Genomic DNA, 13790 nt, shown 5'->3' with positions numbered 1-13790 from the left:
TGTTTATCTTATCTGACATGGGGCTTCTTGGCTCCTGGTATGTCTGGAATTTGTTTGCTCTTTTTATCTTATGGGGCTTCTTGGCCCCTGGCACATGGTAGTGGAGAAATAGGAAAGGAGGGAGTTGTGATCAGCGGAGGTCAATGGTGGAAAAATATGGAAGTAACTTTTGTGATGGACTTACCATAAAGAATGTGATCCACCTGCAACAGAGTTGTTGGTGTTGGAACAAAGACTCAAGCACATTTTTTTTTAAGGTTTTTGCAAGGCAAATAGGGTTAAGTGGCTTGCCTGAGGCCACACAGCTAGGTAATTATTAAGTGTCTGAGCCTGGATTTGAACCCAGGTACTCCTGACTCCAGGGCCAATGCTTTATCCACTGCACCACCTAGCTGCCCCCATATTTTTTATTATTATTATTTTGGGGGGGGTGCGGGGCAAATGGGGCTGGGTGGCCTGCCTGGGGCCGCATAGCAGAGTGATCATTGGGTGCCTGAGGCTGGATTTGGACTGGGTGCTCCTGGCTCAAGGGCCAATGCTCTGTCCACCACCCAGCCACCCCTACTATTACTACTATCTTATTTTGTGTCTTTTTTTTTCTTTTTATGGTTTTTTGCAGGGCAGTGGGGTTGGGGTGACTTGTATGTCACATGGCTGGGTGATTGTTGGGTGTATGGGGCCTGATATGGGCTTGGGTGCTCATGGGTCTAGGGCTGGTGCTTTGTCCATCGCACCACCTGGCCATAACTAAATTATTACTATTATTTTTTTAATTTTAATTTTTTCTCCCCCCTTTACTTTATCGCTCAAGCGAGTCTTTATTTTTTGGGAGGAGGGGTATTTTGTTTACTCTCAAACAAGAATATTTTATTAATGTATAAAAAACATTATTTGTACAAAATGAGAATAAATAAATATTAAATTAAATATTTTATTTGTTTTCCAATTATATACAATAGTAATTTCTACCTATCATTTTTGTAAGGTTTGGAACTTTACACCTTTCCCCCCACCCTCCCTTCTGTTCTCCCCCCCATACACACACAATCTGATAATCTTTACATTGTGAAAGTTCTTTAAAAACTAAGGCTCAGGTGTGCTAGGTGGTGCAGTGTCTAAAGCACTGGCCCTGGAGTCAGGAGTACCTGACTTCAAATCCAGCCTCAGACACTTAATAATTATGTAGCTGTGTGGCCTTGGGCAAGCTACTTAACCCCAGTGCCTTTCAAAAACCTAAACAAACAAAAAAACTAAGGCTCTGAGAAGAAAATTAAGAGAATCAAGATTCATGAGCCATAATGGCAGATCTGTGACTAGACTCAATTAGCCAACAAACACATCTTAAGCACCTACTGTTGTTACATCAAACAGTGGGGATACAAAAGTACTAACCCCCCCCCCCCACCAGATCCACCAATACTTCCTCAAGGCAAATAACAAGGACATTCCCCCTGGTGCCCAGAAGGGACTCCTCCCAGAAACAAGATCCACAAATTAGGACTCCTAAGAAGAGTCAGTCTTTTCTAGCTCATTCTCTGGCTCATTACGTCTCCATCTTGGAATTATGAGGAAAAATTCTTAAAGAAATTTTAGGAATTATCTAGAAGCCCTGGAGGAGCAGACTAAGGGAAGGCTTCCCATAGAAGATGGCACCTGTGGGGAGGGTAGGTGATGCCCTAGAGTCAGGAGTACTTGAGTTCAAATCAGACCTCAGACACTTAATAATTACCTACTTGTGTGGCCTCGGGCAAGTTACTTAACCCTATTTGCCTTGCAAAAAACCTAAAAAAAAAAAAAAAAAAAAAAAGATGGCCCCTGAACTGCGTGTCAGAGGAAACCAAGGACCTTCGACATAATGGCATGAAGGAAGGAGAAGTAGCTGACGTTCAGATCAATTGAAAAATAAGAGTGGAGGAAGGGAAATCTTGTAATGCAAGTCTGGGGAGGTTGGCCATAGCCATTGAGTGAACTCCTCGTGCACCTCTTCACTTTACTGCTAAAAGAAAAGCTCAGAAAAGTATCTGGCCCAAAATGATATACTGAGTTTCTTTAAAAATAAAATGATAATACTCTGAAACTAGAGAGCACAGCTAATCTTGTGATATTTCTGTACAATCAATAAATAATCTGACAAACATTTCTTAAATACTTCCTACTGTGTGTCGAACATTGATAATCAATAAACATTTATTAAGTCAGGTACTATGGGATACAAACACAATAAAAAGAAAGACAATGCTTGTCCCCAAGAAGCTTACTATCTAATGGGGGCAAGACATTACATGAAAAGGAAGCCGAATAATGCTGGCTATTCCTTAAATGGAGGTTTTAGAACTCATGGAGTTGCCCTCCAGTCAGAGGGTTCAGTTAGAGGGGCAGGGGGTATTGATGAGATGTGAGAACCAAGTATTTAATCCTACAGGATAATAAGAGGGATGGAAAGAGAGGGGAAGAGAAATATGAAGAATGTAAAGTTAGAGGAAATTATCCTACACAATCAGGGCATGCAAATTCACAGCTATATAGAGGAGGAGGATGGGGGAAGTAAGTGATACTTGCACCTCATTCTCATAACATTTCATTCAACAGGAACAAATAAAGGTAGGAGAGGGAATTACAGGAGGAGTAAATTAAGGGAGGGAATCCAAGGGGAATGTTCATAAATTGGGAAATGGCTAAGCAAGTTATAAAGGTCAAGTAATAAATGAATATTATTGCAGTTGTTGTTTGTCCTTTGTTCTCAAAGAGGATCGATCACTGATACAAGTCAAATACGATAATAGTGCTCTGAGAAATGATGAAGAATGTAGACTCAGGGAAACCTGATAAGATGCAGAATGAAGTGAATGGAATCAGGAGACAACAAAATGGCAAGGACAAACAACTTTGAAAGAAATAGAATCTCTGATCAGGACAATGGTCAACCATAACTCCAGAGGTTACCCACTTTCTGGTAGAGAGGTATAGAAATTTGATGAGTATGGAAATTTGTTTTGCTTGACTATGTTGCAATAGGGTTTTTATTTTCTCTTGTACTCCACTTTTTTTTGGGGGGAGGTTAGAGTGGGAAAGGGAAAAGTGAATATGTACTGATAAAAAAAGGAAAATTAAAATAATAAAATAGGGATAATAATAAAAAAAAGGAAGGAAGGAAGAATTTGTAGCTTGGATAAGAAAAGGAAAGAGGGACAGTGAAGGAAAAAGAAACTGTGATATGCCACTGAGAATACTTTTCTCATATCACCTTCTCCTTTAAAAAGGACAGAAAAGTTAATCAACCTAATCAGCACCCACAATTACATTGGACTCATGATGAAAAATACTACTTTCCACCTGACAGAGAAGTGATGGATTCAAGATTCAGAATGAATCATAGCTTTTCAGACACAGTCAATGTGGGAATTTATTTTGCTAGGCCATACATATTTGTTTCAAGAGTTTTTTTTTTTTGGCCGGATTGGAACTCAGGTCCTACTGACTCCAGGGCTGGTGCTCTATCCACTTATGCCATATTGCTGCCCCTATAATCTGAATTTCAACAAAAACCTTTACATGATTGGTAGTGGAGTTGAAAAATGAATCTTTTCTGGTGCCAAAATGGCAGAATAAGAAGGAAACCTCTGAAGTCCACAAGAAGAAAACCACCTCAGAATTGTTCGGGGATTAGGGAGCACCTTCCCAGCTTTATGAGAAAGGTCATGTCTCACTGGATGAGAAAGGAGTGAGATGCAAGAGCAGTAGCAGCAAGCCTCACAACAGCCAGCCTGCAGCAAGGCTTCTAAGCAGGGGCAATCCATCCCAGCGATCCCACCCCAGCTCAAGTCATCAGTGAGGCCTTGACCCTATTGCTGACCAGTACTGAATCCTTACCCCTAGGCTGGCCAACAAGGAGATCTACCCCTGAGGCCTACCAGCAAAGAGACCCTGTTTCCATAGCAACCCAGAAGCATGCCCCACCCCTGGGTCGGCCTGGCAACAAGATCCCTAGTTCAAGGACAGCAACCAGACTCTACTATAGCAACCAGTAGTTAGGCGCACAACCCTGGAGCACCACAGCAATGAAACCCACACACCCAGGGAAGGCCAACAAGGAGCCCCCACCCCGCAGTCCAAGCCAGAAGGGCAGCCTACCCCTCAGGGAAAGCAAGCAGCTAAGCCTTGAAGCCCAGGGAAAGCCAGCAATGAGACCCAGTGCCCTGGTACAAAAAGCTGGCACAGTACAGGACCAGAGTCCAACTCTCACATAAAAATGCCAAGTCACAAAAATGGTAGAAAAAAAGTGAGCAAAAAACAAAGAGAAGGCTTCACCAAAAAAAGTTACTATGGTGACAGGGAGGATCAAGGCATAAACTTAGAAGAGGACAATAATGTCAAAATGGCTACCATGTGAAGCCTCAAAGAAAAGGTGACTTGGCCTAGATTCGTAGAGAATTCCTGAAAGAGCTTAAAAAGAATTTAAAAAAGCAAATTAGAGAAGGAGAAGAAAAGATGGGAAATGAAATAAGTATAATGCAAGAGAATCATGGAAAAAAACCTAAATCAAGGGAAAAGATTTGCTGTGGAAAAAAAACTCCCTAAAAATAAGAGTTGGCCAAATGGAAAAGGATGGTACAGAAGTTTATGGAAAGAAATAAATCTTTTCAGAAAAGCCTGGAAAAGACTTGAATGAACTGATGCTGAACGAGATGAGCAGAACCAGAAGAACATTGTACACCCTAACAGCAACATGGGGTGATAATCAACCTTAATGGACTTGCTCATTCCATCAGTGCATCAATCAGGGACAATTTTAGGGTGTCTGTGATAGAGAAAACTATCTGCATCCAGAGAAAAACTGTGGAGTTTGAACAAAGACCAAAGACTATATTACCTTTAATTTTTTGTCTTATTATATATTTTTGCTACCTCTAATATTATACTTTTCCCTCAAGGACATAATTTTTCTCTCAACACATTTAATATTGATCAATGTATAGCATGGAAACAATGTAAAGATTATCAAACTAAGTTTTTTGGTGGGAGAAGGGAAGGCAAGGGGAAAAAAACTAAAATTCAAAGCATTGTAAAAAAGATAGGTAGATTGTATATTGTATATACTATTGTATATAATTGGAAAAAAAATTTATATGTAAAAAAATGAGCAGACTGGGCCTCATGGCATATGAAAAATGTACAATATAATACAAGGCCTATGAGACGAGGGAGATGATTAAAATCCAGTTAAGCAACTGTTAGGTAAATTAGACAACAGGTTGTCACTTCCCATCACCAATTTGGGAGACTATCAGTAAAATAAATGTTTATATCATCTATGCTTGTGATTATATGTTAAGTATTCTGTTTGTCAGAAGGGCTCACATTAACGGCATGTAATTATTAACATAATTATGTAGAAAACTTTTGATCTATTATTTGTTAATTTCTTATGTTTATAATAATACTATTGATATGTGTTCAAAAAAGAAATAATTAAAACTAGAATTGAACAAATGGAAATTAATGACTCTATGAGACATCAAGATACAATAAAACAAAATCAAAAAAGGTAAAAAAGATATAAGAAAATGTGAAATTTCTCACTGGAAAAACAACTCATTGATCTAGGTAAGATAATACAAGAATAATTGGATTACCTAAAAGGCCGTAATTTAAAAAAAAGCCTGGACAATATCTTTCTAGAAATTAGCAAAGAAAACTGCCCAGATATATTAGAACCAAGGGCAAAATAGAAATTGAAATGATCCACCAATCACCTCCTGAAAGATTTTTCAAAATGAAAACACCCAGGAATATCACAGTCAAATTTCAGAAGCTCAAAGATTAAGGAAGAAATTATTGCTAGTAGTCAAAAAGAAACATTTCAAATATTGTAGAGCTACTATCAGGATTACATAGGATTTGGCAACTTCCACATTAAAGAACCAAAGGGCTTGGAATATGATAAACCAAGAAAGCATTTAAAGACATTAGGATTATAACCAAGAACCACTATCTGGCAAAATTGAATATAATCTTTCAGGGGTAAAATCCCAGAAATTTAATAAAATAGAGCTATTTCAAGCATTTCCTTTTTGAAATGAAGATTTTAGTTTGACTTTTACTATTTTTCCACCTAATCTTCCTTTCCTCCCCCACAGAAGGCTTTCTGTCAGTCTTTACATTGTTTCCATGGTATACATTGATCTAAGCTGAATGTGATAAGAAAGAAATCATATCCTTAAGGAAGCAAAATAATGTATAAGAGATAGCAAAATTACACAACAAGATAATAGTGTTTTTTTTAATTAAAGCTAATAGTCTTTGGTTCAAATTCCACAATTCTTTCTCTAAATACAGATGGTATTCTCCATTGCAAATATCCCAGAATTGTGCCTGATTGTTTCACTGATGGAATGAGCAAGTCCATCAGAGTTGATCATCACCCCCACGTTGCTGTTAGGGTGTACAGTGTCCTGGTTCTCCTCATCTCACTCAGCATCAGTTCATACAAATCCTTTCAGGCTTTCCTGAATTCCCATCCCTCCTAGTTTCTAATAGAACAATAGTGTTCTATCACATAGATATACCACAGTTTGTTAAGCCATTCCCCAATTGAAGGCCATTCATTTAATTCAAGCATTTCTAATTAAAGGATCAGAGCTGAATAAAAAATGTGAACTCCAAATATAAGACTCAAAGGAAACATAAAAAAGAAACAAGAAAGAGAAAATATAAGAAATTCAATAAGGTTAAACTATATTTATATATGGAAAGTTAATATTTCTAACTTTATTACTATAAGAGAAATTTGAAGAATATGTAGACAGAGGATGTGGATATAAGGTGACGACTTTGATGGGATGATTTCCCCAAAAACAAAATAAAGAGATGTGCAAGAAAATTGCACTGGAAGAAGGAAGAAGGAAGAGGGAAGAGAATGAATGTGGGTAAATTATCCCACATAAAAGAGATATGAAGAAGTTTTTGTAATGAAGGAGAAGAAGGGATGGCAGGCCAAGCTTAAACCTTATTCTCATCAAAATTGGTTCGAAAAGGGAAAACATACACACTCATATCTTATCCTATAAGGAAGTAAAAAGGAACAGGGATAATAGAAGGGTGAGGGGGAACTGATACAAGGGAAGAAACATGGTGATCAGAGGTAAAACACTTATGAGGAAGGAAAGCGTGCAGTGTTAAGAGAGACAGGGGGATAAACAAGGGAAAAATATCATGGAGGGAAACACATAGTTTCATAACTATAAATGTGAATGGGATGAGCTCATTCTCAAACCAAAAGTAGATAGCAAAATAGCTTTTGAAAAGAAGCCTATAATAAGTTGTAACATATAAACACATTTTTTTTAGTTTTTTTGTTTGTTTGTTTGTTTTTTGTAAGGCAACGGGGTTAAGTGGCTTGCTCAAGGCCACACAGCTAGGTAATTGTGAAGTGTCTGAGGTCGGATTTGAAATCAGGTACTCCTGACTCTAGGGCCGGTGCTCTATCCACTGTGCCACCTAGCCACCCCATATAAATACATTTGAAGCAAAGTGATAAATACCCTGAAAAGGTAAGGGGTAGGAACAGAATCTATTATGCTTCAGCTGAAGCAAAAAAAATTAATGGTAGCAATCATGATCTCAGACAGATCAAAACCAAAAAACAATCTAAATAAAAGAAATAAAGGAAACTGTAGCTTGCCGAAAGGTATTGGAGACAATGAAGTTATATCAATACTAAACATACATGCAACAAATGGTATATCATCCAAATATTTTTTTTATTTTTTAGAAAGATTTTATTTATTTTGCGTTTTGTAATTTTCCCCCCATTCTTGCTTTCCACACCCCCCCACAGAAGGCAGTTGTTTCCATGGTATACACTGATCTCAGTTGAATGTGAATATCATCCAAATTTTTGAAGAAGTTAAATGAGTTACAGGAGGAAACAGATAATAAAACTGTTCTGGTGGGGGGACCTCAACTTTTCCTGCTCATAATGACATAAATCTAACTGAAAAATAAACAAGAAAGAAATTAAAGTGGTGAATAAAATTCTGGATCTCTGAAGAGAACTGAACAAAAATAGAAAGGAGCATACATACCTTTTCCTCAGCAGTACATAGCACCTACACAAAAATTGGCCATATATTAGCATTATAAACCCTCATAATCAAATGCAAAAAAGTGGAAATAGCAAATGGCCATTGTTTTCAGTTCATATTGCAATAAAAATTACATTCAATACTGGACAATGGAAATAATTTTGATTATATAAAATTTAAAAGTTTGTGCATGGGACAACTAGGTGGCACAGTGGATAGAGCACTGGCCCTGGAGTCAGGAAGACCTGAGTTCAAATCCAGCCTCAGACACTTAATAATTGTCTAGCTGTGTGACCTTGGGCAAATCACTTTAACCTCACTGCTTTAAATAAAAAAAAAGAAAAAAGGGAGAATAACAGTTCATGCACAAAAAAATCAAAATATCCCAAAATGATAAGGAAAACAGAAAATTGGGGGGGGGATTTTTTTTGCAACAAGTATCTCTGATAGATGCCTCATTTCTCAAATATATTGAGAACTTGGTCAAATTTATAAAAATACAAGTCATTACCCAGTTGACATATAGCCAAAGGATATGAACAGGCAGAAATCAAAGTTCTTTGATCATATGAAAAAAATACTCTAAATCAGTATTGATTGCAAAAATGCAAATTAAAACAACTCTGAGGTACCATACCACTCCTATCAGAGTGACTAATATTGACTAAAAAGGAAAATGTTGGAGGGGATGTGGGAAGCACCTGTTGGTGGATTTGTGAATTGATTCAACTATTTTGGAGAGCAATTGAGAACTATGCCCAAAGGGCTATAAAGCTATTCAAACCCTTTGATTTGGCAATACTACTGCTAGGCCTATATCCCAAAGAGAATTTTTTTTTTTTTTGGTTTTTGCAAGACAATGGGGTTAAGTGACTTGCCCAAGGTTACACAATTAGATAATTATTACCTGAGAGGGATTTGAACTCAGGTCCTCCAAACTCCAGGGCTGGTGCTCTATCCACTGGACCATTTAGCTGCCCCTCCCAAGAACATCTTAAAGGGAAAAATACCCACATGTACAAAAATATCTAGAGCAGCTCTTTTTGTGGTGACAAAGAATTGGAAATTGAGGGAATGCTCATCAATTGGGGATGGCTAAACAAATTGTAGTTTCTGATTGTAATAGAATATTATTGTGCTACAAGAAATTATTTCAGAAAAATCTGGAAAGATGAACTAGTAAACAGAGAAGCAAACAGAACCAGGAGAATGATGTACCCAGTAAAATAATATTGTAAGATCAACTGTGAATGGCTTAACTATTCTCAGCAATACAATGATCCAAGACAATCCCAAAGAACTGATGAATCATCCATACTCCAGAGAAAGAGCTGATACTGATTAAATACAGATAGAAGCATGTGATTTTAACTTTCTTTTATTTTTTATTTTATTAGAATCTTCTCATACAAAATCAGTAATATGGAAATTTATTGTACATACACTACCTATAGCTGATTGCTTACCATCCCAGGGAGGGAAGAAGGAAAGTAGGGAGGAATAGAATTTGAAACTCAAAACTTTAAAGAAAAATGTCAAAAAAATTGGGGGGAAAAAAAGAAAAATTAAGCTTGTGATTAAGCAAGTAACATACTCCTTCCATTTGGAGTCAAGGGAGCTATGGCAGTTACTGAACCAAGTAACTGGGGGTGGAAGCATTGTATCAGCATACCAATTTACACAAGATGTTTAAAAAATGAAGTGTAGTCAATCAAATATTTTTCATTAAAAATCAGTATTGATACAGCTAGATGCAGTGAATAGAGCACCAGTCCTGGGGTCAGGAACACCTGAGTTCAAATCTTAACTAGCTTTGTGAACTTGGGTTTCTTTTTTTTTTAGAATGATTTTATTTATTTTTGAGGTTTACAATTTTCCCCCCATTCTTGCTTCCCTCCCCCCACCCCTACAGAAGGCATTCTGTTAAGTCTTTACATTTTTCCATGCTATACATTGATTTCAGTTAAATGTGATGACAGAGAAATCATATCCTTAAGGAAGAAAAATAAAGTATAAGAGATAGCAAAATTACATAATAAGGGTTTTTTTTTTAATTGAAGGTAATAATTTTTGGTCTTTTGAACTTGGGTTTCTTGTAAACTTGTGAACTTATCTGCAACTAACTCAAAAAAAAATGAAGACCAAAGTTATTTTAAAAATTTTTTAAAGTTGTTACTATGTAGTATGTCAATTTTTTTCTTCTCTAAGAGTTCTTTTTTCCGTTTGGATTTGATTTTTCTCTAACAACATGATCATTTTGGATCTGTTTAGCATAGTTTTAAATGTAGAGTCAATATCAATTGTTTTCTGCCAGGGGAATACTGGAGGGAGAAAATTGTAAAACTCAAAACCTTGCCAAAAAAAAAAAAAGATTGGTAAAAACTACTGTTGCATGTAGTTGGAAAAACAAATAAAATATTTATTAAAAAAAATGAACAAAGAATCATTATTATTGGCCCCAAAAGACTCAGACTCTGAATGAGAGCATAAAGTTTTTTTGTATCATTAGCAAAGAAAATATTATTTCATCTTTTTTTTTTCACAATTTAAAGTTTTACACAATACAGGTATTTAAGGACTTAGAACAGATCTGGCCTTTTTACAAAGGGCTGGGGAATACTAAAACAGACTGTGGTCTCAAGGAGCTTCCAATCTAACAAAGAAAGACAACACAACAAGGGGAGCTGGGATCCGGTGTGAGGGAATAAATATCTAATTTGCAAACAATGTTCCTTGGGTAAAGTCTTATATCTGCTGCATCAAACTACTGAGTGGTATATTCCTAGTAAAACCCTCACCAGGTCAATATTCTGAGTGAAGTCCTGTCAGCGTTAAGAAATATTAAAGAAAAACAAATTATTATTATTGGGCTATTCCCAGAAAGACCTTGCATTCCAAAAGAGAAGCTCATGAGCCACCTGCTATATGATAAGACTATTTTTGCAAACTGGGAGGACAGTCTAACCATTGACATCACTTCCATTAAGATAGTGATGAAGGTCCCAAGTTACCTCACCATCTGGTGGGAAAAATATTATGAAAACATTTCATTCTTTTTTTCTGTGTCTATTGCTGGGGTAGATTTTCCACGAATAAGATTGCGGAATAACTCCAGAGAACTAGTCCATGTGTTAAAGGAGAAGGTGATTAGGGAGGGGGCACCTGAGTGAGGACCTATATGATCTTGCTTAACCATCCTTTACATGCACTTCTTTGATCATGAGTCTGGTCTTGAGAAAAGCAAATAAAACTTTCTTTTGCTCAGACTAGTTTCAGGAAAATTTCCTTTAGTGTATTTTTATTCCACACACTACTAATTAATTTTCCATTTTTTTTCCATCACTCTCTTTTCTAATTTTTCTTATCACTCTCATTTCTTTTTCAGTGATTTTCCTCTACAGATATGGGGTGGTATACTCAAACATCTTTATTCATAGGTTGTGTGATCAAAACTGTATGGGGATCCTTGTCTTCAGATTCTGCAGCAGCCCTATTCCTTCTTCAGCAAGATTTGTCTTAATTTGGTCCACTCTTACCAGGCTGACCAGAGGTGTCTTTTTAAGTTGGGGCTTAACTCAATGGACCAGTTCCAAGGGGAAGTTCCTGCAAGGGGATGATCCCTTATCCAACTGGGAATACTCTCTGGCCACTCAAACTACCTTGAATCTCCCAGTTGCAGCCTTCCAGTGGGGTATGCTCCAGGAATGAGGAACCCTTTGTCTTTTCCCTCCTTCCTCTTTAGTCACTGCTGTGTAGGATAACAATCCACTTTAAAAAATAGAGACTCCTCTGAGCAAAAAAAAAAAAGTTTATTTTGACTTTTCTCAAGAAAAGGGCACACTCCAAATCTCATAAAGGTAGTGAAGCTCAAGGAGCGGCCTGAACTGACAGTCAAGCAAAGTTATAATGGCCTAATGGGATCCCCTCCTCCTCCCTATCCTCCCTCTCTGTTGACTCCTTGGTTAGTCTTCAGAGTTACATTCTACTTGTGAAAATCTACCCCAGCAGCAAAGAAAAGAATGAAAGGTTTTCATAAACTATTATGTCACCATCCAGATGGTGAGAATAACCTTCAGGATTATAACTATCTCACTGAAGTAATGGTCTACTTATCATCAAACAAGAGGAGTCTTATGAGCTTCCTTGGAATGCAAGGTCTCTCTCCCTCTTTCTTCTAAGAATAGTCTAAGGGTAATAGTCTGTTTTAATGAATTTTAACCCTGAGAGGACTTCCCTAGGAACATTAACTCTTAAGAGGCAATATTCTACTCAGTGCTAATTGTCTGGGTAGTAAGACTTTCAGGTTTCCTGGCTGAATAAATGGAAAGGAAGGGTTGGGTGGGAGAACCACAAGTGGAGGGGATGGGTTGGTTGTGGGAAGAGGAAAGTTGCAGCAAAGGAGAAGTTGGGAAGCAGAGAGATTTTGAGCAACTGAGAAAGGGAGGGAAGGGAAGGGGGTTGTGAGGGATATGGGGGTGTTTGGGTCCCATAAGAATGTGAAGCTTGTTAGTTTACACTGGGAAGACTGGGGTCTGCCTGTATTGGTGCCTATGGGCAAGTATGTGAGTGTAAGACAAAAACTTAGCCTCCACCTGATCAAAACCTGAGATTAAATCAGGCCTGGCCCACCTGGTCCTGAGTTTACCTAGGGCCTGCACCCTTCTCCTTTGCACACTCAAGCGGGCAGGTTCCCTCGGGCGTGCTCTTTGGTATAAGAAGGGCCGAAGTGTCAGTTGGGCTGTGACCCCTGCCAATGATGGGCAAGAAGGAGTCTTTCAAAGCGCATGAGACCCAGCATGCCCGGGATTCAGTGCCCCTCTCTCCCCTAGAGAGAGGCGGCCCTTTCACTAAGAGTCTAAATGAAAGGCCGTTTTAGTCCCTCTGGACTGAGTATCCAGGAGCCACTTATAAGGGGTGATGGATCTCCAAGAAAGAGAAGCAGCTTAAAGATCAATCTTCGGGGTCTGTGCCTGCGGAGATTCTGGGAGGTAAGGCAGGCTTGGACTCCAATTCCCAGGCTGGACAGAGGTCCACCGGCTCCCTCAAAGTTCAGAAGTGGGGTCCCCTGCAAAAGCGGCCAGTCTGGGGCGCCCCGCTCCCCTGCGCGGGCTGGCCACACCCGAAGGGGGTAAGAAGGGCAAAGGAGTGGGGGGCTCGCACCCCTCCAGGGGCAGGGGGCAGGAGGGGGAGGGGCGGGGCGGGGCGCTGGCTCTGGTTTACAGCCGGGGGGTGCGAACAGCGGCCGCAGCCGGCTGGGCGAGGAGCCCCGAGTTCCAGTCCGGCCTCGGACACCAGCCCTGTGCCCTGGGGCACGTCCCTCCTCCCAGGGGCCCGGGTCCAGGCCGGCAGAGCGCGGCTCTGGGGGGCCCCGCCCCGCCCCGGGGGGCTCCGAGGGAATGAATGAATGAATGAATGAAGCCGGCGCGGGGCGCGCGGGAGTTAAAGGGCCGGGAGAGCTGCGCGGCGCGCGCCGCTATAGGCTGAGGCCTCCGTTTGGGGCGGGGCCAAGGTGCGTCCACGTGAGGAGGCGGCCCCGGAGCCCGGCCGCTCGGGCGCGGGCGGTGCTTTGAATGCGGCGCCGCGGGAGCGGCCTCGGCCAATAGGCAAAAGGCGTCCTTTTACGTCACCCGTTGCCGAGGCCGGAGCCGTTCTGCTCCTCCTCCCCCTCCTTTCCCCGCAGCTCGGGCTCAGGGTCGGCGCGGACAC

Source organism: Macrotis lagotis, chromosome 2 (assembly GCF_037893015.1).
Source record: "Macrotis lagotis isolate mMagLag1 chromosome 2, bilby.v1.9.chrom.fasta, whole genome shotgun sequence".
NCBI lineage: Eukaryota > Metazoa > Chordata > Mammalia > Peramelemorphia > Peramelidae > Macrotis > Macrotis lagotis.
Note: the sequence above shows the minus strand (reverse complement) of the source record.